General features: G+C 44.5%; 1 protein-coding gene across 1 annotated transcript in view; it reads right to left on the reverse strand.

Moving 5' to 3' along the window:
- The window catches only part of LOC143974899 (olfactory receptor 6F1-like), a 31,062-nt gene extending 14,523 nt beyond the window's left edge, over positions 1–16,539 (reverse strand). Inside the window, exon 1 of the mRNA XM_077477114.1 lies at positions 16,517–16,539. The gene's annotated coding sequence lies outside the window, so the exon portion shown is untranslated. The remainder of the gene's footprint in view (positions 1–16,516) is intronic.
- Positions 16,540–18,367: the final 1,828 nt, after the last annotated feature.

Below are 18,367 nucleotides of genomic sequence, written 5' to 3' on the forward strand. Positions count from 1 at the left end.
ACACATCACACTGACATGACACATACACAGACACATCACACCGACATGACACATACACAGACACATCACACTGACATGACACATACACAGACACATCACGCTGACATGACACATACACAGACACATCACACTGACATGACACATACACTGACACATCACACTGACATGACACATACACAGACACATCACACTGACATGACACATACACAGACACATCACACTGACATGACACATACACATCACACTGACATGACACATACACAGACACATCACACCGACATGACACATACACAGACACATCACACTGACATGACACATACACAGACACATCACGCTGACATGACACATACACAGACACATCACACTGACATGACACATACACTGACACATCACACTGACATGACACATACACAGACACATCACACTGACATGACACATACACATCACACTGACATGACACATACACAGACACATCACACCGACATGACACATACACAGACACATCACACTGACATGACACATACACAGACACATCACGCCGACATGACACATACACAGACACATCACACCGACATGACACATACACAGACACATCACACTGACATGACACATACACAGACACATCACACTGACATGACACATACACAGACACATCACACTGACATGACACATACACTGACACATCACACTGACATGACACATACACTGACACATCACACTGACATGACACATACACAGACACATCACACTGACATGACACATACACAGACACATCACACTGACATGACACATACACAGACACATCACACCGACATGACACATACACAGACACATCACACTGACATGACACATACACAGACACATCACGCCGACATGACACATACACAGACACATCACACCGACATGACACATACACAGACACATCACACTGACATGACACATACACAGACACATCACACTGACATGACACATACACAGACACATCACACTGACATGACACATACACATCACACTGACATGACACATACACAGACACATCACACCGACATGACACATACACAGACACATCACACTGACATGACACATACACAGACACATCACGCTGACATGACACATACACAGACACATCACACTGACATGACACATACACTGACACATCACACTGACATGACACATACACGGACACATCACACTGACATGACACATACACAGACACATCACACTGACATGACACATACACATCACACTGACATGACACATACACAGACACATCACACCGACATGACACATACACAGACACATCACACTGACATGATACATACACAGACACATCACACTGACATGACACATACACTGACACATCACACTGACATGACACATACACTGACACATCACACTGACATGACACATACACAGACACATCACACTGACATGACACATACACAGACACATCACACTGACATGACACATACACAGACACATCACACTGACATGACACATACACAGACACATCACACTGACATGACACATACACAGACACATCACACTGACATGACACATACACTGACACATCACATTGACATGACACATACACAGACACATCACACTGACATGACACATACACTGACACATTACACTGACATGACACATACACTGACACATCACACTGACATGACACATACACTGACACATACACTGACACATCACACTGACATGACACATACACAGACACATCACACTGACATGACACATACACTGACACATTACACTGACATGACACATACACAGACACATCACACTGACATGACACATACACAGACACATCACACTGACATGACACATACACAGACACATCACACTGACATGACACATACACTGACACATACACTGACACATCACACTGACATGACACATACACAGACACATCACAGTGACATGACACATACACTGACACATTACACTGACATGACACATACACAGACACATCACACTGACATGACACATACACAGACACATCACACTGACATGACACATACACTGACACATTACACTGACATGACACATACACAGACACATCACACTGACATGACACATACACTGACACATTACACTGACATGACACATACACAGACACATCACACTGACATGACACATACACAGACACATCACACTGACATGACACATACACTGACACATTACACTGACATGACACATACGCTGACACATTACACTGACATGACACATACACTGACACATCACACTGACATGACACATACACAGACACATCACACTGACATGACACATACACAGACACATCACACTGACATGACACATACACAGACACATCACACTGACATGACACATACACTGACACATTACACTGACATGACACATACGCTGACACATTACACTGACATGACACATACACTGACACATCACACTGACATGACACATACACAGACACATCACACTGACATGACACATACACAGACACATCACACTGACATGACACATACACAGACACATCACACTGACATGACACATACACTGACACATTACACTGACATGACACATACACAGACACATCACACTGACATGACACATACACAGACACATCACACTGACATGACACATACACAGACACATCACACTGACATGACACATCAAACTGACATGACACATACACAGACACATCACACTGACATGACACATACACTGACACATTACACTGACATGACACATACACAGACACATCACACTGACATGACACATACACAGACACATCACACTGACATGACACATACACTGACACATCACACTGACATGACACATACACTGACACATCACACTGACATGACACATACACAGACACATCACACTGACATGACACATACACAGACACATCACACTGACATGACACATACACAGACACATCACACCGACATGACACATACACAGACACATCACACTGACATGACACATACACAGACACATCACGCCGACATGACACATACACAGACACATCACACCGACATGACACATACACAGACACATCACACTGACATGACACATACACAGACACATCACACTGACATGACACATACACAGACACATCACACTGACATGACACATACACATCACACTGACATGACACATACACAGACACATCACACCGACATGACACATACACAGACACATCACACTGACATGACACATACACAGACACATCACGCTGACATGACACATACACAGACACATCACACTGACATGACACATACACTGACACATCACACTGACATGACACATACACGGACACATCACACTGACATGACACATACACAGACACATCACACTGACATGACACATACACATCACACTGACATGACACATACACAGACACATCACACCGACATGACACATACACAGACACATCACACTGACATGATACATACACAGACACATCACACTGACATGACACATACACTGACACATCACACTGACATGACACATACACTGACACATCACACTGACATGACACATACACAGACACATCACACTGACATGACACATACACAGACACATCACACTGACATGACACATACACAGACACATCACACTGACATGACACATACACAGACACATCACACTGACATGACACATACACAGACACATCACACTGACATGACACATACACTGACACATCACATTGACATGACACATACACAGACACATCACACTGACATGACACATACACTGACACATTACACTGACATGACACATACACTGACACATCACACTGACATGACACATACACTGACACATACACTGACACATCACACTGACATGACACATACACAGACACATCACACTGACATGACACATACACTGACACATTACACTGACATGACACATACACAGACACATCACACTGACATGACACATACACAGACACATCACACTGACATGACACATACACTGACACATACACTGACACATCACACTGACATGACACATACACAGACACATCACAGTGACATGACACATACACTGACACATTACACTGACATGACACATACACAGACACATCACACTGACATGACACATACACAGACACATCACACTGACATGACACATACACTGACACATTACACTGACATGACACATACACAGACACATCACACTGACATGACACATACACTGACACATTACACTGACATGACACATACACAGACACATCACACTGACATGACACATACACAGACACATCACACTGACATGACACATACACTGACACATTACACTGACATGACACATACGCTGACACATTACACTGACATGACACATACACTGACACATCACACTGACATGACACATACACAGACACATCACACTGACATGACACATACACAGACACATCACACTGACATGACACATACACAGACACATCACACTGACATGACACATACACTGACACATTACACTGACATGACACATACGCTGACACATTACACTGACATGACACATACACAGACACATCACACTGACATGACACATACACAGACACATCACACTGACATGACACATACACAGACACATCACACTGACATGACACATACACTGACACATTACACTGACATGACACATACACAGACACATCACACTGACATGACACATACACAGACACATCACACTGACATGACACATACACAGACACATCACACTGACATGACACATCACACTGACATGACACATACACAGACACATCACACTGACATGACACATACACTGACACATTACACTGACATGACACATACACAGACACATCACACTGACATGACACATACACAGACACATCACACTGACATGACACATACACTGACACATCACACTGACATGACACATACACTGACACATTACACTGACATGACACATACGCTGACACATTACACTGACATGACACATACACTGACACATCACACTGACATGACACATACACAGACACATCACACTGACATGACACATACACAGACACATCACACTGACATGACACATACACAGACACATCACACTGACATGACACATACACTGACACATTACACTGACATGACACATACACAGACACATCACACTGACATGACACATACACAGACACATCACACTGACATGACACATACACTGACACATCACACTGACATGACACATACACTGACACATCACGCTGACATGACACATACACAGACACATCACACTGACATGACACATCACACTGACATGACACATACACTGACACATTACACTTACATGACACATACACTGACATGACACATACACAGACACACCACACTGGCATGACACTGACACACATCACACTGACCTACCTGACTCCTACTTCCTGCATTACTCACACACAAACCCCCTCCATACAGCTCAATGGATCCATCCTCCTCCTTACCTCTGCTCTTTGATGCTGCCTTCAGCGACCATCATCCGGGCCTCTCCGACTCCTCCGCACTGCCAGCGCCGTCCACCCGCTCCGCCGGGGCCACGCCAGCCCCATCCATCCGCTCCGCCGGGGCCACACCAGCGCCGTCCACCCGCTCCGCCGGGGCCACACCAGCGCCATCCATCCGCTCCGCCTCCATCATATTCCCGCCGGGACCAGGCCAGCGCCGTCAACCCCGCTCCATGATGTCCCCGCCGGGCAGGAGGTCAGCTGACCGACCTCTAGAAGCTCCCATCTCCGCCGAGCCCCGCCCCTCCGCTGCACTCACACAGACACACAGCGCCGCTCCAGAGGGACAGGCTGGAGCAAAGGAGTCCCGGAGCGGCGCTGTGAGATGAGTACGGTGGGGGCGCTCAGCGAGAAACATGGGGGATTGGTGGCGCCGGTGGAACACCACAGGGGGGGCGAGAGAGCAGAAGAGGAGCTCACACTGGGCAGAGGCCGTAGTTGCGCCCTAGGTGGTAGTGCGCCCTAGGCGACTGCCTACTTCGCCTAGTGGTAGCGCCGGCCCTGCTTATCTTTACAGTACTAATTGGGAACCTGTTTCAGTTTCCACTGGATGGCTGCCGTGTTTGGACCGTACTTTTACCCCCCTGAGAGTTTTTACCCCCCTGAGAGTGATTAACCCCTTCCCTGTCAGATTTTAGACCTAGTTAAGGAAGGGGTCCTCTCCTTACTTCCGCCCCTTTCACTCCCATTCCCCCCATCCCTTTCCATTCCCCCTCTTGTGCTGATTGCACCTACAGCATTATTACTTGCAGCATTATTATTATGCCTTTTAAATATGTTTTTTAAATATTGTGTTTATTAAGTGTTTTTCATTTCTTGAAAAATAGTGATAGGCGGGTGGGTGTTTTTATGAGCGCCATAATACTTGTATATACTTGCTTCCGCTACCCACTGTGGTCCCTGGTAAAAGGGTGGATGGGTCCTTAGTGGCAACAGATTTCCCCTCTATCTCCAACCACGAAAGGTTCTCTGGCCGGCATAACCGTCACTTCTGGTTGGACTGCAAGCCACAATCCTAACCCTGTGCTGCTCTCTTGCTTCTGGATAGGCCCTCAGACAGCCTAGCAGCCAGATGTGCCTGGGATAGGCCCATACTCTGGCCTAGCAGTCAGGGCAATACAACACACATCCACCCAGATAGCCATCCAGGTGGCACAGAACCCTGATCACCTGACTCCACCCAAATATATAGGCCCTCAGGCCAAGGGATTCAAGAAAACCCCTGCCCATTGGCTGAGATGCCCCATACACTCCTAATCTGTCTTTGCTTTGCCCTTGTCTTATCTAATGCTACCAGGCACCCAGCCACCTAGCGGCAGAAGAGAGAAGTGCAGCAATTCTAGACTTAGGGTGAAATCAATTAATCCCTAACAATGAGCCAAGGCAACTACACCTGGCAGGTAAATTTAGGACCAACCCTGCTTAAACATCAGAATAACTGTATATAATGTACATCAGAAGAACCAAACATCTTATCAGCCTAGTAATGAACGCAAAGCATCCACTGACTCAACATCAAGGGAAAGCACACATGTCCCAGGGAGAGACAATAGAGCCAACAGGGACTTCAAACAAGGTGGGTAAAGTGTCCCTCCATAGCACAGAATCTGCCATAGAAGAATAGGGAAGGAGGGTTCAATTGTCTTGAAAGGCCAAAGTATGTATCCCTTAAGACCATTGAACATCCATTGACCACAATGTTCATTATGCTTAGAACGTGTATGCTTTAGCATAGTGGACCATTGAGATCCATAGATATATATTCATGTATCTGTGGAAATGTATAGTCCATAGATCAGCGGCTGTCAACTTATGAGCTAAGTTGGTCTCAAATGCAAAGACCGACCATAGGTCTGTACATAATGTTCAATATATGCAAAGCCTGAGAGAACTGCAGATCTAATACAGGAAATGAGGGTCAGAGATTGGGGAAATGCTACATTGTTGGCTGGGGATATGCTGTAGAAGACAATATGAAACTGGGAACATGTTAGATCAGCCTTTCTCAACCTTTTCAACACAGAGGAACCCTTGAAATAGTTCTCCGGTCTCGAGGAACCGCTGCTAAAAATTAGAACTCATGATACATTAGTGTAATGATCAGTGAGAGGAATGGTCCTTACACTTGTGGTCATTGGAAAGAATTACCTCTTTACAGATAGCTGAAAAGATCAATGGTGTCAGTGGATACTTATCTGACAGGCATAAATTGACAAATGCTGAAGGAACCCCTAGCAATCTCTGGAGAACCCTGCTTGAGAATCACTGTGTTAGATGATGTTAGTACAGATCAATACATTTCAATGTTCCCACCAGGCATGTACTGGCCATCGGGACTACCGGGAGTTTCCCGGTGGGCCGATGGCTCAGTGGGCCGGTTTGAGTGACAACCTGTCAAAGTAATGGCTGCACGGCTCGTCATCATCTGGGACGGACAAGAAGAGCATGCATGTGTCCTCCACTCCCCCACGCTGTCCCCCTCTGTCCTCCACCCCCACCTGTGTCCTGCCCGGTGTCCACCTGTATTCTTCAACCCTAATTGTGTCCCACTGTGTCCTCCACGCCCCACGGTGTCCCTCTGTGTCCTCCGCCTCTCACAGTGTCCCACTGTGTCCTACACACCCTACTGTGTCCTCCACCCCCCACAGTGTCCCTCTGTGTCCTCCACCCCCCCACGCTGTCCCTCTGTGTCCTCTAACCCCCCCACTGTGTCACCCTGTGTCCTCCACCCCCCTCCAACAGTTTATATACTGTTTTTGTGCATTTGCAAAACTAAAGTGGGCCGGTCTGGATGAAGTCCAGGGCCAAATTTTTGTCCCAGTCCAGCCCTGGTTCCCACTAAAGACTGCTGGGGTCCAAGGGCCACACATCGGGCTGCACTGGGCTGGATACATTTTGTGTATAGCACTGCTGTAGCCAGCTAGATGCAATTTGCTTGATTGGTCTGATTAGGTTCATCCTTAAACCAGGTGACTGGTTGCTTTGCCTGCCTCTGATAGAATGTCACAGAAATAGTGTAGAAGGGTCAGTTACTGAATTATGAATATTTATCTGACCTTAGCCAATCCCTGGGATGGAGGTCCAGAAGGTGTGGCTGCGGAGAAGATAAATGTTTGGGAGGGTCTGATCAGAGCTCTTTCTTCTGGGGTCTCCTTCCCCTGGGAGGCAGCATGTATGTGATGCAGAGGATGTACTGCTGTCAGGCTTCAGAATGTGCTATGGCTGAAGGCCTGAATGAAGCTGGACTTAAAAAACGAATGCTCCCAATGCTTTAACCAATACCTTAGCATTAAGAGGGTCCCGGAAGTCAGTGGGCGGAGTGGGTGGAGAGGGCGGAGTGGATTGTGAGTCCTGGCACAATGAAGATTGAGTCCTTGCAGTGGAAGGTAAATTGGCTGGGGCAGGGGTGTGGGTCGCAGCCGCCCGCCAGAATTGGTGACCCTGCCTTTAGAATCATTAACGGAAGTCCATCAGAGACTGTACACCGCAATGCTCATCTTAGTACACCCTGCACTCAGCCTCAGTAATCCTGCAGTCACAAGGTGGCAGCGGACATCTTGTTATACCCAGCCCATATGGTTCACTAATTATATGGGCTGGGTGTAACAAGATGTCCGCTGCTGAATTCTTGACCAATGCATTAGGGACATACCTCTCCATACTTTCTACCCCAGGTAATTAACCTTCTTTTACTTTATATAATCCCAATACCGTTATTCTATACATTTTTCCCTTATCCCAATAAACATGCCACACAGGAGTTTGGAGTATAACTGGCCATAGCAGCCTTTTATTAACACTCTTCAAACCAATAACTTAAATAACTTTATTAAATATCTATATATATATAACACTTTTGGTAACGGCAATTTTAACGAACTCCCAGTCAGTTGGTCTTTGACGGTACCACGCTCCACCTTTTAAACATAACCTTTTACCATTACACTGCGGGACCACCTTTTAACCATACTAGGCCTCCGGCCGTTTATAAGCCTGGAGACAACCACCTACCCGCAATGCCACCAAATCCCGTATCCAGCCTACCCTTCCGCTGTGATACACCAAAAAAGGGGAGGGGCCATATCCCTATGAGCTCCCCCCCCACATTTCCATCATCTGTTTCCTTTTTTGCCCCATCAAAGACCAAGAGACACCGCCGCTACAGCTGCTATGACGACCTTCAGCACCGAACCTGCAAGAAAGAAAAACACAAACAACAGAACGACCACAACACCAATGACACCTCATCACTTTTTTTTTTTTTTTTTTTTTTTAAATTATGGGACGGGTGGGTGGGCAACTCTTTTTTTCTTCTGCGCCACGCTGCCGTGTCAGCTCCTCCCCTTCCTTTAAATAAAGCTCCGCCCCCCTTCCATTCTTTCTCTCTAGCCCCACCCCCTTACCTCCCCTCCTTACCTTAACCCCTTCCGCTCTTCCCCTCAGCCTTTGTCATGTCTGGCCCTCCTCCCAGCCTCTGGCTTAGTTCCGTGCCTCTCTGGCTAGGCTTACTGAGGCTGAGTGCAGGGTGTATGAAGATTGGCTCTTGTATACTCTGCTCTTTATCTTTATCAATTTAATGTTATCATGCCAGGCTGCCAGCAATTATCAGTGCTGCATTTCACTGCCACTACCTACCAATCAGTTACACCTATCATTGCCCATAAGTGCCACCTTTTAGTGCCCATAAGTGCCACCCATCAGTGCCAGCCATCAGTGCCCATCATTTAGTGCCATATATCGGTACCACTTATCAGTGCCTATAAGTGCCACCTATCAGTGCCAGCCATCATTGCCGCAAATCAGTGGCCAGCCAGTGCCACCTATCAGTGCTGCAAATCAGTGTGCATCAGTCAGTTCCCCCTGTCAGTGCTGCATATCAGTGCCACCTATATCACTAGTCTGTATTGTGCTTTGAAAACTGTCACATGACATTTAAAAAAAAGTATCGGTAATCGTTATCGGCGAGTACGTGAAAAAAAGCATCTGTACTTGTACTTAAAAAGGTGGTATCGGTGTAACCCTAGTTTTGGGGTTAGACGCCAGAGGTTGCTGCAAGGACTGTGACTGGTCATATAGATTCTCAGTTTAACTGGCTATCCCTTCTATTACCAGCATTTTACTTTGAGGCTGCTACTGAAGGGCCCAATAATGCTGAATTTTTCAAGGAATCTATCGTCCAATATCTACCTGTGCTTTGGTGTATCCTGCACCCTCATTCTCCTTCCCGCCCATGTTTAAGATCTGCAATAACTTCAAAAGAACATCCCTAGACTGCGCCTGAAATTTGTTGGTGTGCTCCTGGAACTGGTACCAGGGCTGGCAGCCTCTGAACGGGTAAGGGAGACCAGTATATGTCCAGAAGGTGAGTGCACACACACATTTTTACTTTTGTGTTTTCTTAATGTAGCACTAACCCCCGAAGGAGCTGCTGGTTAGATTGGGCTTACCGTTACCTTCTTTCTCCTGACTTCACGTCTAGGGGTGTCCCCTGTGGTAGATGGCCCAGTAACTTGAGAGACTGACGACAGATCCACTTAAATGGATTTTATTTGCAAAAACGTAGACAATGAACAGTCTCTTAAAATGGTATCAGAGGGTTGGAAAGGAAAGTTTAGGTGCGCTTAGCCCTTGTACACACGGTCGGAGATTCCGGCGGAATGTGTCCTATCGGACCGTTTTGTCGGATAATCCGACTGTGTGTGGTCTCCATCGGACTGTTTCCGACGGACTATCCGACAGACCAAGTTTTCCAACTTGTCTGTAAAATTTTCTGAAAAAATGCTCCGATCGGACATACTCCGATCATGTGTAGCCTACTCCGACAGACAAAGTGCCACGCATTCTCAGATCAAATTCCTAGACCAAAGCTATTGGCTACTAGCCCGAACGTAGTCCCGTCATAACGTCATCACGTTATGTACAATCGGATTTTCCCGACAACTTTGTCCGACCGTGTGTATGCAACAGTTTCAGACAAAATCCGTCGGACAAAATCCAACGGATTTGGTTGTCAGAATGTCCAACCGTGTGTACAAGGGCTAAGTGTCAAAGTCAATATTGAAGAACTTGCTTACTTTGACTGCATCCAGAGAATAGCCATTCGCAACTGGATGTGTACTCAGGTTGGACAGTCCCTCTTATACAAGGCCTAGTAGCCAACTAGGTGCTTACTCAGGAACAAGTCTCTGCCACAGACGTTGTTGTAGAACATACAAGGATAAGTCTCTGCCACAGACGTTGTTGTAGAACACGTAGGAAAACTAAACTTGTAGAATACTCGTGTGATACCTGGATCTTTCAGCCAGCTTGGCAATATCCACGAGACCAGATTCTCTTGGGTACTTCGCCACCCCCAGGCTCTTACTAATATCCCCTGGATATCGTGAAGTCACTGGGTCTCTCCCAAACCGGAGACGGCACCTAACCACCTCAGAATCCTCCTTTAGTTTCCTTGCCTCGGGCTAGCCAGCCCTGAGACAACAAGATCGAGTGGATCCGCACCCCAGGCCATAGCCTTCCTGGCGGCTGGTCAGGAGGACCAGGACCATGAAGTCAGTACATCCTTCTGGACCGGAAACCCTGAACCACGTGACAACCGCATCTTAAATACTCTCTCCCAGAAAGCACAGCAAGAGAATCTCTCCCCCTGGGCGGGCTCCGAGAGAAAGTAACTTAAGCACCCAACCAGACCATAGTTCCATGCCTGCCAGAAGAGACAGTGCCCCCTGTGGCTAGGCTGAACATCTCATAGTCCAGTCAAATTGATGCTGAAGTCCAAATTTAGACAATTGTACCCAAACCAAACTGTAGTTTAGGTGTAACCTTACATTTGAAAAACACATAGCACGTGCTCTTCAGGAGCCAGCGCTACATTAACACATTTGTTTTTTTCTTCATGGGGGTCTGGATCTGGTTAGTGGAGCTTTGATCCAAAAACCACCACCACGTAGCTGTGCAGGAGATCACTTCTAACAATGGTCTATTGCTGGCTGTAATCAACTAGCAATAACTCACTGTAGCAGTCATATACTGCTGTAGGGAGAGGGTGGACAGAGCTGCCACAGATCTACAAGAACTTCCATACTGACAGGAAGTGTTGTGATGTCATTTGTTATGTCACTATACTGCTGATGTAAACAGCATTGTGCTTACAATCTTTACTACAGCGACTTCTATGGAACAATCCGTAGAAGCTTTGAAAGCCCAGGAGTTGATTGGTTTTAAGTAAGCAACAAACAAATAAAAAACTAATGCAAGATAACTTTTTTTTTAAGCAGTTAGAGCAGTGGTCTCCAAACTGTGGCCGGATGTGGCCCATTGCTTATCTTCATCCAGTCCTTCTTCCCTCTGGTAAAAGGTACTATTCACCTCACTGACACCAACAGTGGGGCATAATTTCTGTCACTTACACCAATTATGGGGCATTTTTCCTCCCACTGACACCAATGATGGGGCACTATTCCTCCCTCTGATAGCTACAATGGGGGTACTACTTCCCCCACTAGTACCAACGATGGGACACTATTCCTCTCATTCCCACTGACACCTAGACATTTTCTACTCTTGCTGGCCACAGTCCAGCCCCCTACTAAAGTCTGAAGGAAAGTAAACCGGCCCTTTGTTTAAAAAGTTTGGAGACCCCTGAGTTTAAATCAACAGTTTTCTTTTGAAAAAACAGTTTAAACCATACTGCATGAAAAAAAAAGATGACCTATGCAAAACTATGAGTTCCTTACTGCAGAAGAGACATGCAATTTCTCTTTTGCAATAACAAATACTTACAATGCCTTGAAAAAGTATTCACACCCCTTGACATTTTCCACATTTTGTCACGTTACAACCAAAAATGTAAATATATTTTACTGGGATTTTATGGAATAGACCAACACATAGTGGCACATAATTGTGAAGTAGAAGGAATTTTTTAACAAATAAATATGTGAAAAGTGTGGCGTGCATTTGTATTCAGCCCCCTTTACTCAGATACCCCTAACTAAAATCTAGTGGAACCAATTGCCTTCAGAAGTCACCTAATTATTAAATAGAGTCCACCTGTGTGTAATTAAATCTCAGTATAAATACAGCTGTTCTGTAAAGCCATCAGAGGTTTCTTAGGGAACCTTAGTGAACAAACAGAATCATGAAGGCCAAGGAACACTCCAGACAGGTCAGGGATAAAGTTGTGGAGAAGTTTAAGCTTTGAACATCTCACGGAGCACTGTTCCATCCATCATCTGAAAATGGAGTATGGCACAACAACAAACCTACCAAGACATGGCTGTCCACCTAAACTGACAACCCAGACAAGGAGAGCATTAATCAGAAAAGCAGCCACAAGGCCCATAGAAACTCTGGAGGAGCTGCAGAGATCCACAGCTCAGGTAGGAGAATCTGTCCACAGGACAACTATTAGTCGTCTCTCCACAAATCTGGTCTTTATGGAAGAGTGGCAAGAAGAAAACCATTGTTGAAAGAAAGCCATAAGATGTCCCGTTTGCAGTTTGCGAGAAGCCACGTGGGGGACACAGCAAACATGTGGAAGAAGGTGCTCTGGTCAGATAAGATCAAAATTAAACTTTTTGGCCTAAAAGCAAAATGCTATGTGTGGTGGAAAACTAACACATCACTCTGAAAACACCATCCCCACTGTAAAACATGGTGGTGGTAGCATCATGTTATGGGGATGCTTTTCTATGGCAGGGACAGGGAAGCTGGTCAGAATTGATGGTAAGATGGATGGAGCCAAATACAGAGCAATCTTAGAAGAAAACCTGTTAGAGTCTACAAAAGATTTGAGAGTGGGACGGAGGTTCACCTTCCAGCAGGACAATGATCCAAAACATACAGCGAGAGCTACAATGGACTGGTTTAGATCAAAGCATATTCACGTGTTAGAATGGCCCAGTCAAAGTCCAGACCTAAATCCAATTGAGTATCTGTGGCAAGACTTGAAAATTCTGTTCAGATGATCTCCATCCAATTTGACAGAGCTTGAGCTATTTTACAAAGAAGAATGGGCAAAAATGTCCCTCTCTAGATGTGCAAAGCTGGCAGAGAGTAGACATCCCCAAAAAGACTTGCAGCTATAATTGCAGCGAAAGGGGGTTCTACAAAGTATTGACTCAGGGAGGCTGAATACAAATGCACTCCACACTTTTCACATATTTAATTGTAAAAAAAAAAAAAAATTAAAACCATTTATTATTTTACTTACACTTCACAATTATGTGCAACTTTGTTTTAATCTATCACATAAAATACCAATAAATGACATTTACGTTTTTGGTTGTAACCTTAGCACCCTCTACATTTAGGTAGGTGCTTAGTGATGTTTTTTGACAGTATAGGATATAGAGACAGGTCAAATTTAGCCAGGGTCCTGCTTTTTACTAGGCCTGGTTGTTTATTTAGGGATGTGAGTGTTAGAGTAGAAGGGAGTGTGGCCGCCTACACTTGAGCTCTGGGATACCTCCTCTGCTTGACAGTGGATTCTGCTGGAAAGAGAGGATGAGCTGAGAGCTGAGTGGCAGGAAACCCATGTGAGATAATTGACCAATGGTTAATTTCTATGGTCAATGGGAGGTCTCTCATAAAAAGGGGGGGTCACATGCTCTGGGAGGTTCAGGAGGTCTGGAGCCTGGGAGTTCAGGGATCCCAGAGCCTCTGGGAGGAGGCTTAAGGCCCGGGAGTTCAGAGATCACGGAGCCGGATAGCCAGAGGCGAGTTCAGGGAGGCCGAAGTCTGGCCCCTGGAAGAGAAGTCAGCATGTAGCGCTGGAGGAAGACCAGGCGGAGGAGGAAAAAGTAGGAACTAAGCGGAAGGAGAAAACTGGGAATCGACTTTCTGTGAGTAGAATATGGACTGTTGATTGGGAGAGAGAGCAACGGGAGTGCAACCCAGTAGAGCTACTCAGTAACTTCATACTGTGTATCCAAGAACCACAGTATCAAGCACTTTCCAGAAATGAGTGAAGTTTGACAACACAAGTCATGGAAATAGGCAGTGTGGTCTGTGACTTTGAGGTCAACATCCACAACATTATTCAGAGTGATGCTTAGCTGTCCATATTGGAAGTGCGACATGAGAGAGAGAGTTGGAACCAGGAAATGATTGCTTTAAGGGACTTAATTAACCAAGCCACAGCTACAGTTTAATACCCTTTGAGATAAAACTGGGGTCGGATGGGGCATCTCATATAACCTATTGAACAGCCCACTGATTTATTACCCAGAATAAAGCATTATAAAATACAGTCTTGACTGTTTGGTGTCATGTAACTGCATGGGAGATCAGAAGTGAAGCCATCTGACAAAAGTTAATGAACAAACTCAGCAGCCCCCATGGTGGTACCACTACATATCATTGGCAAAATGTGGAATATGTCAAGGGGTATGAATAATTCTTCAAGGAACTGAACTAGAAGAATCAATAAATAATACAACTACATTAGAGGAACACTCTTTCTTTCTTTCTTGTCTCAGAAAGACAAAATCTGCTGTGATCATGCTAATAATAAGAAACAAAACTCTTGCTTTCAAAAACTGCACACAGGCAAGCTCTTTATTGTAGAAGAGACATGTTATGTATCTTCTGCAATAAAATAAACTTACCTGCCTGCTCAGTCTTCTTTGGGATGTACACTGATCTGCTCAAACATAGTGTAGCTCTGTTTATATTCGGCACGTCTGTGTGTTGGGATGACTGCCTAAAGTGACATCATCCCACGCTGGTCAATGAAGACAGCCACAGACCGACACTTGGAAAAAGCCAGGTTGGAAATTCACGGACAAAGGGTGTCAGACCACAGAAGGAGAGGTAAATATTTCAGAGTTTAGCTCCAGTTTAATAGACTTCATTATAGCTGCCATTTTTTATTTTGCCTGTAGTCCCACTTTAAGTCCTATACACTGGGATTTGAGCTTAGTGGTGGATGGAAATGTCCGGCGTGTATAACATTAAATGTGGGAATTGTGCTGAACTGTTGATAAAATTATAAATACAGACCTGAGACATGCCTAGAAATCATGGTTCCCTGATGTATGATCAGTAAGCTTTGAGCTTTTATTGGCATAAAACAACAATTACCACCCTTGAGGGCAAAATGTCCCAATTGTTTTCTTCCATTATAGAAATACAGAGGGGACTATTAAGATATAGAAAATAGTCTACTCTAGAGATATCTGACACAGACCTGAAGTCTAAAAGTCAACATGCACTGTCCTATTGGGGTCCTAGAACTGTAGTAGGATTTCATTAACCCATGTATTTCATATTATTCATATTAATTTGCATATGTTATTGAACATAGCCCAAAATGCAACAGACTGTGAAAAAAATCCTTCTTAGACCATGACTATAGAACAATCAGATCCCTTGCACTTCCTGACTACAAGGGGCCTACTCATCCCAGTGTCTTCTAGATGCATTATGGGAGATTATGTCATCAGGTTTTCTCCACCTATTTTTTTTAGCCTTAAGCCTCAGCTTCAGGAAACAATTTTTGATAAAACGATGTACCCCCTGACTCCCTCCAATTCATTTTTTTACTCTAAAGTTTGCTCTACTTAAAGGGGTCTAAATACAGTATATATATGTTTTCACCCAAGATTTACACAACCTTGACCTTGGTTTTTATATTTTTTTCCAAAGGAATCCAATTAGAAAAATTCATGAATCTTGTATGACAGTTGTGTAAATCTTTGGTATAAACTTTTATAAATAGACCCCAAAGTACACACCTTCGGAATGAACTTCTCTTATTTGATCTCCTTGGGTCTGAGAAAAATACAAATAAAGGCATTTTGTTGTATCTCTTTGATAAGTGCAAAAATGGCCTGTTGGTCCTTCCATACATCTAGTGAGCGGATATCATATCAGTGGTTATCAGTTAAGTAAGTGCTTAATTCCCTTTTTAATTGAGTGTGTGATTTATTTTACTGGTACTATGTGGAGAGATTTCAATCATTTTCTTTGGGGTCATTGGAAATTAATTTAAGATGGACAGTTGCCAGGCTCTTGGAGATATTTTTTGAAGATTATTTCATTGAATTACAAGTCTAAAGCTGCCCATAGATGGTTAGTTTTTTCATTTGTCCATTGAGCTAAGCGAAAAAAATCCTCACAGGTTTCTCCATCAACACAAGAAACGTGGATGAAGGAATCCTCTCTGCTGTGAAATTGTATTATGACAGTGGGGCCCACTAATGTCTGAATACACTGATCAGAGGCTGCAGGTGCTGATTGAGGAACGTTTTCCGGCATGCCCCTTCAGCAAAAGTTGATCAAACAAATGGCTTCTGTTAAGCAGGGAAGGCCACACACTGATTGAAATTGGACCGGGCCCTCAGATCCATGGAGGCCTCACCTCACAACCTACAGGACTCAAAGCATCTGCTACTGACGGCTTGGTGCTAGATAGCACAGCATACCTTCAGAAGTCTAATTGAGTCCATACCTCAATGGGTTATGGTAGGTTGTCCTAATGGTATGTCTATTTGGTGTATAAATGTCAGGCAAAAAAGATACAGAAAAGTTAATGCAAAATTAGAGAAAGGAATCATAACTCAAATACGGTGCTTTCATTACATGCATTAACCACATACAGTAATCAGAACACAATATTTCTTACAAAGGCGGCCATTGTAAATACTCTTGGCAGAAAGGGTGTCACTGGGGGAGGAGAGCAAAACTGAGGATAACTAGACATGTGCAGAATGGAAAAATCTGTTTAGTTTCGTATATATTCATTATGTTACCAATTTAGTTTCAGAATTCGTTTAGTGTGGTTTCAGAATTCTTAAAATTTTGTTTCATTTAAAAAAATTTCTAACAAATTCCAAATTATTAGCACGTTTC

The sequence above is a fragment of the Lithobates pipiens genome, unplaced genomic scaffold, assembly GCF_037356315.1.
Source record: "Lithobates pipiens isolate NorthernLeopardFrog02 unplaced genomic scaffold, aLitPip1_a1.2 Scaffold_1, whole genome shotgun sequence".
Lineage (NCBI taxonomy): Eukaryota > Metazoa > Chordata > Amphibia > Anura > Ranidae > Lithobates > Lithobates pipiens.